Source organism: Camponotus vicinus, unplaced genomic scaffold (genome assembly GCF_025532165.1).
Source record: "Camponotus vicinus isolate PSW18456_S1 unplaced genomic scaffold, iyCamVici1.0 SCAF_7, whole genome shotgun sequence".
NCBI lineage: Eukaryota > Metazoa > Arthropoda > Insecta > Hymenoptera > Formicidae > Camponotus > Camponotus vicinus.
In genome coordinates, this window is record NW_028141979.1 from 15,946,889 (window position 1) to 15,959,890 (window position 13,002).

A 13,002-nucleotide genomic window follows, 5' to 3' on the forward strand; every position below is an offset into this window, starting at 1 on the left:
TATTTATTATCAAGCGTTTCCACGGACTAAGGGCCTCCTAAAGACATGTCTTTACGTTACGATTTCTTCTGTGCGTTGACTGAAGTTTAATTTTACGTACGGAGTTAAATTTATGATCTATACTTAACGTAACGTAATGCGATAAGGAACACCTTGTGCGGAAGCCCTAAGGCCGGTATTCATAGTCCGATCTTATATTTAAGATTGTCTTAAGTCTGGTCCGAGGTTGACTTAAGACCTCATTCAACCAATCAAATGGCTGCGTAGCATTTCAAGCTCGAACTTAAGACGATCTCAAATATAAGATCGGACTATGAATACTGGCCTAAATTTGTATTTTTTAATATCAGTTCGCTGCCACTCCGATAAAGCTTGTAGAGCGAAGCGGGAGTGAAATGAGTACGATTAGGCCCAGTCCACCTCCGGGAACTTAGCCGGGCAACTTCGATTTTTTTAATTTTTTTTTTTTTAATCGTTTGTTGGTCGTTTGTCGGTGATTGTTGGCCTAATTTCAACGTTTGTTAGTTTATATTTTTTTTTTAAATAAAAAAATAAAAATCAGCGTGAAGTTAGCCGGCGAAATCTCATTTTCGTTTAAAAAGCGGTTCAATCGATGCGGAATCGTTTGGAGATGATTGTTGGCCTAATTATAACGTTTGTTGGTTCATTATTTGCTTAAAAAACGAAAAATAAACTTTTACGTTAAGGCTGAATCTACAATAGGAATAAGCCTTAAGGAATTGATCAATCACAGTTGAATGTGAAATAGTAATCGAATATGATTGGTTAATTTCTTACGACAAGCATGGAGCTGACACACACACACACACACACACACACACACACACACACACACACACGGGGGATGCAAGGAGGGCCTTCGGCCCATCCTCCCGCACCCACCCCGTCCCCCTCACTTCGCGTGAAAAGTTGCAAAGTGGAACCTCGCTTCGCGTGGAAAGTTGCAAAGTGAAACCTCGCTTCGCGTGAAAAGTTGCACCCTCCTGCACCCACCCCGCCGGTAGAGGTGCCTACGATAGGGTGCAACTTTCCACGCGAAGCGTGGTTCCGCAACTTTTCACGCGAAGCGAGGGGGTGGGTGCGGGAGGGGAGCCGAAGGCCCCCCTTGCACCCCCACCGTGTGTGTGTGTGTGTGTGTGTGTGTGTGTGTGTGTGTGTGTGTGTGTGTGTGTGTGTGTGTGTGTGTGTGTGTGTGTGTCAGCTCCATGCTTGTCGTAAGAAATTAACCAATCATATTCGATTACTATTTCACATTCAACTGTGATTGATCAATTCCTTAAGGCTTATTCCTATTGTAGATTCGGCCTTAATGTAAAAGTTTATTTTTCGTTTTTTAAGCAAATAATGAACCAACAAACGTTATAATTAGACCAACAATCATCTCCAAACGATTCCGCATCGATTGAACCGCTTTTTAAACGAAAATGAGATTTCGCCGGCTAACTTCACGCTGATTTTTGTTTCTTTATTTTACAAAAAAATATAAACCAACAAACGCTGTAATTAGGCCAACAATCACCGACAAACGACCAACAAACGATTAAAAAAAAAAAATTAAAAAAGTCGAAGTTGCCCGGCTAAGTTCCCGGAGGTGCTCAGTCCGACAGTGGCCAGTTAGCTTAACTAGTAGTTAAGTAGTGATGCCAACCACTGAAACAAAATTCGGTAAGCTATTTAGATTTTGACAAGTTTACTCGTCCAATATCTTCAGCCAAGCCTCTTCTTTGTCTCTAACACTCACAGCATCAGTCCGCTTATTTTCTATTATCAATTTGTATTTTTTTATTAATGATACAAGTACCAGTTTTTTCTCATGACAAAAATTTGGTGTTCGTATACGATTTGTTTTGATATCCATTTTCGTTTTGCGATGAGGTATCGTAATGAGAACGAAGCTAAATATTAATTAAAATAGCTTGTAAATAGCTTACCGAATTTTGTTTCAGTGGTTGGCATCACTACTTAACTACTAGTTAAGCTAACTGGCCACTGTCGGACTGGGCCTTAGTCGCGTTTCCATCGACTTAAATTTGATTCTACGCCGCACTAGATGCGAATTAACGCTTCAGTGGAAACTAGACCATTGGTGTATGCTCTTAATTTTGACTGAATCTAAGAGCATACACCAATCAGATTCACGAATTTTACAACAGTTACAAAACAGCTTTTCCTGCTGAACGCAGCCAATGTGATTATGACTGATGGCAGAGAACGAGATGTTAGCGCTTACGTCTGTCGTAGTCATAGGCCGGTATTCATAGTCCGTTCTTATATTTAAGATCGTCTTAAGAACCCATTCAACCAATCAATGACCGCATTGCAGCTATTTGATTGGTTGAATGGGTTCTTAAGACGATCTTAAATATAAGAACGGACTATGAATACCGGCCATAGGCCGCATTCAGCAGACTCAACAGTTGGGCAACATTACTAGACTTTCCGATGTAATTCGACGCTGATTGGTCGGACCTGAAAGTAGAAACCAATCATGTTTGACTGCTACTTAGCGGTTAAGTCCGCTGAATGCGGTCATAGGCTGCGTTCCGATATTCACTGCCAGTACTGAGAATCTATAGTTTATGTCACGCATACTATAAATTTTCAGTACTGGCAGTGAATATCGGAAAGCAGCCATAAACGTAAAATAAGGCCGATATTACATTTGTCGTACGACAAATTTTTTAAGCACATTGATTGGCTGCGGGATAATTTTTTGAATCTTTAGAAACTTTCTATCCCGCACCCAATCAATGTGCTTAAAAAATTTGTCGTACGACAAATGTAATATTAGCCTAAGGCAGAGAAAAATATATATGCTACTTACGTATACGTTTTTCTCATAGATATCGTAAGATAGAGATGGAGCATGAACCCAATATTTAGACAAGGGGGGTGAAGTCACTGCGGGAGGAGCGACGAGGTAAACTGTGAACACTTTTCATTGGATGAAATGATGCGCGCACGCAATGACGTTTAATACGAAATATGTTGACGTCTCTATTCTTATAAATAATTGAAAAAAAAAAAGAAATAAGAAATTAAAAAAGGAAAGTAAAATATATTTAAAAAAAAAATGGCATAAGAGCCAACGCGCGGTAGTTGGAACGCAGAGAAGCAACAACACTTCTTTCTATTTTCAATATTAGTTTATTAAAAAACACATTAAAATAACAAAAAACGAACGTTTCGGATCATCTTTTGATCCTTCTTCAGCGCGATGTTAACATATTACAGATAGTGACGTGTTACATTAAACGAATTTGTTCTCGACGCGTAGGTGACGCTAACCCTGGCGAAAATAAGAAACTTTATAAAGCGTTAACAACCGTTGAGTGAGGGTTTTCTGAGAGTTTATATGCTTTTCAAACTTTGTAAGAGCACTTACATAACGCTGTTGGGTTTTGAATGCTTATCAAACGCTGCAGAGTTGCAATTTTTGTTCTACAAACTCTTTATATAATGTTACATGAAAGTATTGCAATGCTGAGGTAACATTTTTCAGAGTACGTTCAGTAAACGTTGATACATCTTCGTGTACAGAGTTTACTCAGACTTTTCAAACGTTTACGTTTACGCTATAACGTACAAACGTCTTTTAAACGCTGCAGTGTTGCAATTTTTGTTCTACAAACTCTTTACTAATCGTTTTTAAACTCTCGACGAACTTCCACAAACGTTCATGTAAACGCCAAACAAACGTCTCATTTTTGCCAGGGAAATTGCATCCCGCGGAGGTCTAGTAAGCGCTCTGCTTCCAACAGTCAATTAAATATACTATAGTTATGCTATGCGACGTCACAGCAGATCTTACAAATCGAGAGAATAAAAATAATAAAATAAATACCAAAAGATATTACACGTGAATAAGCTTTTTTGCTTAAATTAATAGTTAGAAGCATGGCTCACCAGATTCCGCGCTTTTTACAATTAATAATATAGTATGCCGCTGTGCGCCCCATGTCGATTCGAGATTCGATGACGAACTGTATAAATATGTCCTCGGTTGTCAGGACGTAAACATGACCTCAACCAAGGACATGCGCAGTTGACTCAACGATAACAAACATACCGACGCGTGAACGAACGCCTCATATTTTCGATAAATTATCGATTATCGTCGCAAATGTATGATGCAAGCCCTCTGTATCACTCTGCAAGTTCAAGCTATTTTTTTGGCGCTTGATAAACAGCATTTCAGAGACAAGCCTTTTGCCCAACGAGGACTCCCTGTCCAAAATCTCAGATTCTTCCCAATTAAAATCGTGACCGAATTCCAGTCTGTGATTAGTTATAACCGAAGGTTGTGACGTATTTCGTCGAATGTGATTTCGGTGTTCAGAAATTCGTTTTTTAACTGTCTGCTAGTTTGGCCGACATATGACGCATCGCAATCATTGCACGAGACTTTATACACTATATTGTTACACGAATCTTTTGGCATTATGTCTTTATGGACCTTGACAAAATTACGAAGTTTATTTAAGCCAAAATAAGAAACTCCCGTGTCATGATTATGAAGAACTCGCTTAAATTGTTCCGAAAACGTTGGAATATATGAGATTGTGAAGTATGAAGAGGGTCTTTTCTCAGGGTGGTCCTCGTCGGGCTCCAAGCCTGTCCGATTCAAGGCCAATAGCAACTTCAGACGTTCTCGTATTACATGGAAAATGTAAAAGAGAGGATAGCCATTGTCCAAGAGGACGCCGACTATCAGCTCAAAGTATTTTTAATGGAATCTCGGATGCGATAATAAAAAGGCACGATCCACCAATCCTACGATTGTTCCCCTCTTATGGTATAGTGGATGATTCGACTTATAATTTAGATATCTCCCGGAAAAAGTAGGTTTGTGATACCAATCGAATTCGATTAAATTATTGTTCACGATTACCGTAACATCATGAAAATTAAGTTTATTATCAACTTCCTCCTCTAATGTGAACTGAAGCCTTGGGTGAAAAGAGTTGGAGATACCCAAGGCCTCATTGAACATAGAAGTGGGAGCCGCCAAAGCTATATCATCCACATACCTATAATAGAATGGTAGATTGAAGGGAACTCGTCCAATTGCTTTATTTTCCAAATCTTGCAGAGTGATATCGGCAATGATGGGGGATAGGGGAGAGCCCATGGGAGTTCCGAATGTTTGTTGGTATATTTTTCCATTAAAAGTGAAGAAAGTAGAATTTAATATAAACCGAACTGCAGTCAAGAATTCGTCGCGGGGAATGCTGCACTTTTCTTTTATTAAACGCCATCTCTCTGAGACGCTATCCAACGCTAAATCTAATGGGACGTTAGTAAAGAGAGAAACAACATCCAATGACAATAATTTAAAGTGGTCATTTAACTGTACACCTGATAATTTTTTGACTAATTCAAAGCTATTGGCAACATGACTATGTGCCCTGGGGATAGCGTCATAGATGATGTTATGTAAAAATGCAGCTAATTGGTATAGGGGAGTGTTGATTGAGGAGACAATCACCCTAAATGGGCAGTTCGGCTTATGAATTTTTGATAATCCATAGGCTCTCGGTAACACACCATCAGTGCAGTTCAAACACTTGTAAGTCATATCGGAAATGTAGTTATGAATTTTCCATCTCACTAGCAACTCATGGAGACCATTAATCATTTTTCTAATCGGATTTTTACTTAAAATCAAATAGGTGCTTTCGTCACTAAACATATCTGTCATCTTTTTTAAATAAATCTCCCTGTCAAGGGCAACCGTGACATTTCCCTTATCCGCTCTTGTAAAAATAACGTTGGGATTTTCCCGTAGAAATTTTTTTGTAAAGTTTGCGCGAATTAGTGTCTCATCCTCCTCCGACACACCAAAAGAGTGGCCAGCCATCTTATTAATTATTGGGGCAGAGCGGTTCCTGATAGCAATTTGATCACCAATCGGAAGCCTTCTAATGTTATGTTCAATATTTTTGACCATTTCAATTCTATTGCTTTTTCATTACTTCCAATTTGACCATTTCAATTCTATTGCTTTTTCATTACTTCCAATTGGTAAGCAAAAATTATCCCCTAGTTGTAACAGGCCTTGGACCTTTCTCGGAATGTCGGCGGAGGAAAGATTAATGAACCACCCATCAACCAAATCGAAAACGGAAAGCTTTTCTTCGCGGTTAAAAACAGAAGGACTAAAGTCAAGGGTTGCGCATACAAACATATAAAACCACCCGCTATGTATACTCGCGGTTACCGATTTATATTTGTAATGAATTTTTTTCGAGACAATGCAAGTCCCTCCATTTCTATTTCACTGGTGAACATCGGAGATTGGATAAAAAACTGAATTGGTTGATCCATAAACATCGACTCTTTGTCGACAGCCAGATTCAACCGATTTGCTATTATGGTGCTTTCCAATCACATTGATTCACCCGCGATATCGCCGCGTGTGAATCTCCAGTCTGATGCCGCTTGACCAGCGGAGGGCGTCGTAAAACCTTGCTTTTCGTTTAAACCGATTGACAAAAAATCAAATATGACTTCGGTGATGATCGACCTTAGTCCTTCTATTTTTAACCGCGAAGAAACGCCTTCCGCTCTCGATTTGATTGATGGGTGCTTTATTAATCTTTCCTCCGCCGACATTCCGAGAAAGGTCCAAGGCCTGTTACAACTAGGGGATAATTTTTGCTTACCAATTGGAAGTAATGAAAAAGCAATAGTTGAAATGGTCAAAAATATTGAACATAACATTAGAAGGCTTCCGATTGGTGATCAAATTGCTATCAGGAACCGCTCTGCCCCAATAATTAATAAGATGGCTGGCCACTCTTTTGGTGTGTCGGAGGAGGATGAGACACTAATTCGCGCAAACTTTACAAAAAAATTCCTACGGGAAAATCCCAACGTTATTTTTACAAGAGCGGATAAGGGAAATGTCACGGTTGCCCTTGACAGGGAGATTTATTTAAAAAAGATGACAGATATGTTTAGTGACGAAAGCACCTATTTGATTTTAAGTAAACATCCGATTAGAAAAATGATTAATGGTCTCCATGAGTTGCTAGTGAGATGGAAAAATCATAACTACATTTTCGATATGACTTAAAAGTGTTTGAATTGCACTGATGATGTGTTACCGAGAGCCTATGGATTATCAAAAATTCATAAGCCGAACTGCCCATTTAGGGTGATTGTCTCCTCAATCAACACTCCCCTATACCAATTAGCTGCATTTTTACATAACATCATCTATGACGCTATCCCCAGGGCACATAGTCATGTTGCCAATAGCTTTGAATTAGTCAAAAAATTATCAGGTGTACAGTTAAATGACCACTTTAAATTATTGTCATTGGATGTTGTTTCTCTCTTTACTAACGTCCCATTAGATTTAGCGTTGGATAGCGTCTCAGAGAGATGGCGTTTAATAAAAGAAAAGTGCAGCATTTCCCGCGACGAATTCTTGACTGCAGTTCGGTTTATATTAAATTCTACTTTCTTCACTTTTAATGGAAAAATATACCAACAAACATTCGGAACTCCCATGGGCTCTCCCCTATCCCCCATCATTGCCGATATCACTCTGCAAGATTTGGAAAATAAAGCAATTGGACGAGTTCCCTTCAATCTACCATTCTATTATAGGTTAGCCAAGTCTGCTCGAACAGATTTCGCCAAGTGCTTGCTAAAAATTGTTGTCAGCAAAGAGGCTACAATTTTGCTACAAGAGTTGTTATTACCTGATTAAGCTGGCAGATTGGCGGCAAAAACCGAGCAAAGCTTGCTGACAAAATTCGACAACAAATTGGTGGCAAAAAGCAAACAAAGCTTGCTGCATGACTTGACGTCAAATTGGCAGCAAAAACCGAGCAAGATCTGCGCGCATAATTTGATGGCAGATTGGTGGCAGAAATCGAGCAGAACCTGCATAATCGGTATTTAGATGCCTTGATTCAATAGTTCCTTCGCTTTCCGCTACGCGATGCACGCTTTCTCGCAATCTTTCTGTTAGAAGTAGATATAAAGCCTGCTAGTGGCTATTAATAAAAGATCAAAAGTATATTTCTATTGGTTTAATTTTTGATATCTCATACAAGCCTAATATGAGAATATTAAACTGATTAGAATCAACAGGATAAATGGAAAATTATCCTATTTGAAGCATAAAGCAAGAGTTTAATTATCATATAAATTATGTCTCAATTTTATAAATTAAATTTAATTATTTTCACAGTTTACTTTATTATTAATTTAATTAAGTTGAAAGAGAATTTGTTACGTGAGATATAACTACGATATAACATTACATTTCATAGTTATTTATGAAAAGAAAATTATAATTTACCAATAAAACTTATTCTGTAATATTAAATTTTATTGCACTTTGATCAAAAACAGATCATGCTCGGTTTCTACCGTCAATATGCTGTCAGATTGCGCGCGCGCAGATCTTGCTCGGTTTTTGCCGACAATTTGACGTCAACATGTCAGCAAGCTTTGCTCGGGTTTCGTCACCAATTTGCTGTCAGGTTATGTCAGCAAGGTTTGCTAGCAAAACACGAGCTTAATGCGGACACAGATGGCTATGGATTTGGTGTGGAATTTTGATTAAATTTGCTGCCAATTTGCACGCAATTTGTTAACATTTTGCTTACTGGGTATGTGGATGATATAGCTTTGGCGGCTCCCTCTTCTATGTTCAATGAGATCTTGGGTATCCTCTCTTTTACATTTTCCATGTAATACGAGAACGTCTGAAGTTGCTATTGGCCTTGAATCGGACAGGCTTGGAGCCCGACGAGGACCACCCTGAGAAAAGACCCTCTTCATACTTCACAATCTCATATATTCCAACGTTTTCGGAACAATTTAAGCGAGTTCTTCGTAATCATGACACGGGAGTTTCTTATTTTGGCTTAAATAAACTTCGTAATTTTGTCAAGGTCCATAAAGACATAATGCCAAAAGATTCGTGTAACAATATAGTGTATAAAGTCTCGTGCAATGATTGCGATGCGTCATATGTCGGCCAAACTAGCAGACAGTTAAAAAACGAATTTCTGAACACCGAAATCACATTCGACGAAATACGTCACAACCTTCGGTTATAACTAATCACAGACTGGAATTCGGTCACGATTTTAATTGGGAAGAATCTGAGATTTTGGACAGGGAGTCCTCGTTGGGCTTGCCTCTGAAATGCTGTTTATCAAGCGCCAAAAAAATAGCTTGAACTTGCAGAGTGATACAGAGGGCTTGAGTGATACTTGAGGGTATCATACATTTGCGACGATAATCGATAATTTATCGAAAATATGAGGCGTTCGTTCACGCGTCGGTATGTTTGTTATCGTTGAGTCAACTGCGCATGTCCTTGGTTGAGTCCATGTTTACGTCCTGACAACCGAGGACATATTTATACAGTTCGTCATCGAATCTCGAATCGACATGGGGCGCACAGCGGCATACTATATTATTAATTGTAAAAGCGCGGAATCTGGTGAGCCATGCTTCTAACTATTAATTTAAGCAAAAAAGCTTATTCACGTGTAATATCTTTCGGTATTTATTTTATTATTTTTATTCTCTCGATTTGTAAGATCTGCTGTGACGTCGCATAGCATAACTATAGTATATTTAATTGACTGTTGGAAGCAGAGCGCTTACTAGACCTCCGCGGGATGCAATTTAGTGTCACCTACGCGTCGAGAACAAATTCGTTTAATGTAACACGTCACTATCTGTAATATGTTAACATCGCGCTGAAGAAGGATCAAAAGATGATCCGAAACGTTCGTTTTTTGTTATTTTAATGTGTTTTTTAATAAACTAATATTGAAAAAAGAAAGAAGTGTTGTTGCTTCTCTGCGTTCCAACTACCGCGCGTTGGCTCTTATGCCACTTTCTTTTTAATTTTTTGATTACTTGAGCCAAATCTCTAATTATTAAAATATATTTTTCAATACAATAGAAAGATATTGTTTTGGATAATAAACAGCAATGAAGAACATCTCGGAAACAAGATTCAAGCTTAAAATATATCTAAAACGATCAGTCTAGAAATAAAATAATGTGTTCTGGCTATTTGTATTATACATAGCTGTATAAAAAAACTTTATAAAAAACTTTTATAAAAAAACACATTGAATTTATTTTATGTTAAAAAATCAACCTTTTTTCTTTTTTTTAAATAATAAATTTTAAGTAATGACTATGATAAAATAATAAGTAATATCTATAATCCCAGACAGCACAATGACATCTTAGAAACGTATTAAAAATAAACAAATTGGACGTTTCGTACGTATTTAAAATATCCAGATTAGATCCTAAAATATCTGTAGGATGTTTTATGGATATCCAGTGTTACTATTTTGGACATCCCAAAAATGTCCATTTTAAAGACCAAACACACTATGGAAATTGGACTTGTTTCGAACATTAAAAGAATATTTTAAAAATAGGTATAAATAATTTTTACCAAATATTTTAATGAAAAAATTTAAATTTATTATATTAAATTTCTCGTTATTTTATATTAAATATCTCATATATAATCTCACAATATCATATCCCAGACAGCACACAAATATCCGAAAAACATCCATAAGATGATCATTAAGGATATTGAGGATATCGACAGATGATCCGTTTTACGTTCTTCGGACATTCAGTGGATGTCCGTGGTATATCTGTTTATGAAATTGGTGGACATGCTTTAATCCCTAAATAATAATATAATTTATCTATTTCATATAAAATTTTACATAAAAATTTCATATAAAAATTTTATTTATAATTTATACTCGCATATTGCACTTTACATTTTAAATAGGTAATGAACGGATTATTTTCGTTTATTTGCCGGACATTTACTTGTCCTACTTATAAAATCAATTTAATATCTGAAACTCTTGCATTGAGATCAGAAATTAAATCGAACAGTATATTTTTAATCTTATTTGTTACTCTTTGCAAACTTTATATAATTCTCATAACTAAAACTTAAATACGAGAAAGGTAGCGCATCGCACGTCGCATAGCGGTAAACGAACGAACTAACACATCCTTGCGTGCTCACGCGAAACTTTGACGTCCAAGATCGGACATTTTGTGGACGTCCAAAAATATTGGCCGTTAACGGATGTCCCGAATCGAATGTACGATGAACGGTCATTTCATGTCCATGGATGTGCGGACGTAAAATAGACATAAAATGAATGTCCATAGAATGTCCTGTGCTGTCTGGGATAAAAGGACTATTGATAATAACAATTATTTCGAATTTTAAACTTTTATTCAAGCTTGTTTATAAATTTATAAACCCTACTGATGAACCTAATTAAAGAAAATAATATAGATATAATAATGTAGATATAATATAGATAAACGCTCTTTACATACCTCTGAACAATAAAATTTTACTAAATAAATGACGCTTGCTTTTAGATTTATCTATAGAATTTAATGCTATATAATGTAATCTGATTTTAACATAGTTTTGAACAATGGCCCGAATTAAATGTACAAGGTAATTTTCTAAAGGTGATTGATCATGTGTATGCTCTCGTAATGAGTGAAATAAATTAATATTAAGTAACGATTTTAATCACAGATATCTATACTATAACTAGATCGCTAACTCCCATTGATTTTGTACATAAAATGTGTCCCCGAAAACCATGTAATATGGCGGTCGCGCATGCGTAATATTGGTGGAAAACTAATATGGTGGACACTTGTAGCCAGCTAATATTTAAGTTTTCACCTTAAAACTTGTACTTTTTACATTATAAACTTTTAATTTTTTAATAAAATAAATATAAATATATATAAATGTTATATATTTTTAATCTTTATATATTTTTAATCTTCTATATATATTTTTAATCTTGATTTTAATTATATCATATACCTTTTTAATATATTTTGATATATTTTATCTTTAAAGGCTGTAATAAATTTTAATTAAAAATGAAGAACATTATATATTATTTAAAAATAACTTATATTCAACTGTAAGTTTATACACAAATTACATACTTATGTACATAACATCAACCAATCACAAACGTGACTGCTGTCCACCAACGTTACGCATGCGTGAGAATTTAGTACATAAATTTCGTGGACATGTATTTGAAGTTAGCGGTCTAGTATATAGTATAGATGTCTGTGATTTTAATACATCATTAGTAATATATGTTTCATAAAATTTTTTAGTTATAAATCCATTTTTGCTTACATGAACTGCATGTCTTATTATTCTTTCGCATTTATTGCAGATTGTAATGACATCTTTTGATGGTTGTATTAATGCTCCTTGTCTAGTATTTTTTACAGAAATCAAATTATTATTGTTGACATCAATGTCTGTCAAAACATTAAGACACTCTTCGCAATGTAATTTTTTTTAATTGCTTTACAACATAGCCTGCTATATATTCAATTACGTTTTGAGAGAATTCTGAAATTTTCCTAATATCTGTTAAATAATTATAATCAACAATAACATGAAATTGATCTTTATCTTTATCTTCATTTGTACAAATAGTTGTATCATTAACTATATGTGATAAACGTGAGGTAATACCCAGGCAGCACAGGACATCCTATGGACATTCATTTTATATCCATTTTACGTCCGCACGTCCATGGACATGAAATGAACGTCCATCGTACATCCGATTTGAGACATCCGTTAACGGCCAATATTTGGACGTTCACAAGATGTCCGGTCTTGGAGATCAAATTAAGTTTCGCGCGAGCACGCAAAGATGTGTTAGTTCGTTCGTTTATCGCTACGCGATGTGCGATGCGCTATCTTTCTCGTACTTAAGTTTTAGTTATGAGAATTATATAAAGTTTGCAAAAAGGGTAACAAATAAGATTAAAAATATACTGTTCAATTTAATTTCTGATCTAAATGCACGAGTTTCCGATATTAAATTAATTTTATAAGTCGGACAAGTAAATGTCCGGCGAATAAACGAAAATAATCCGTTCATT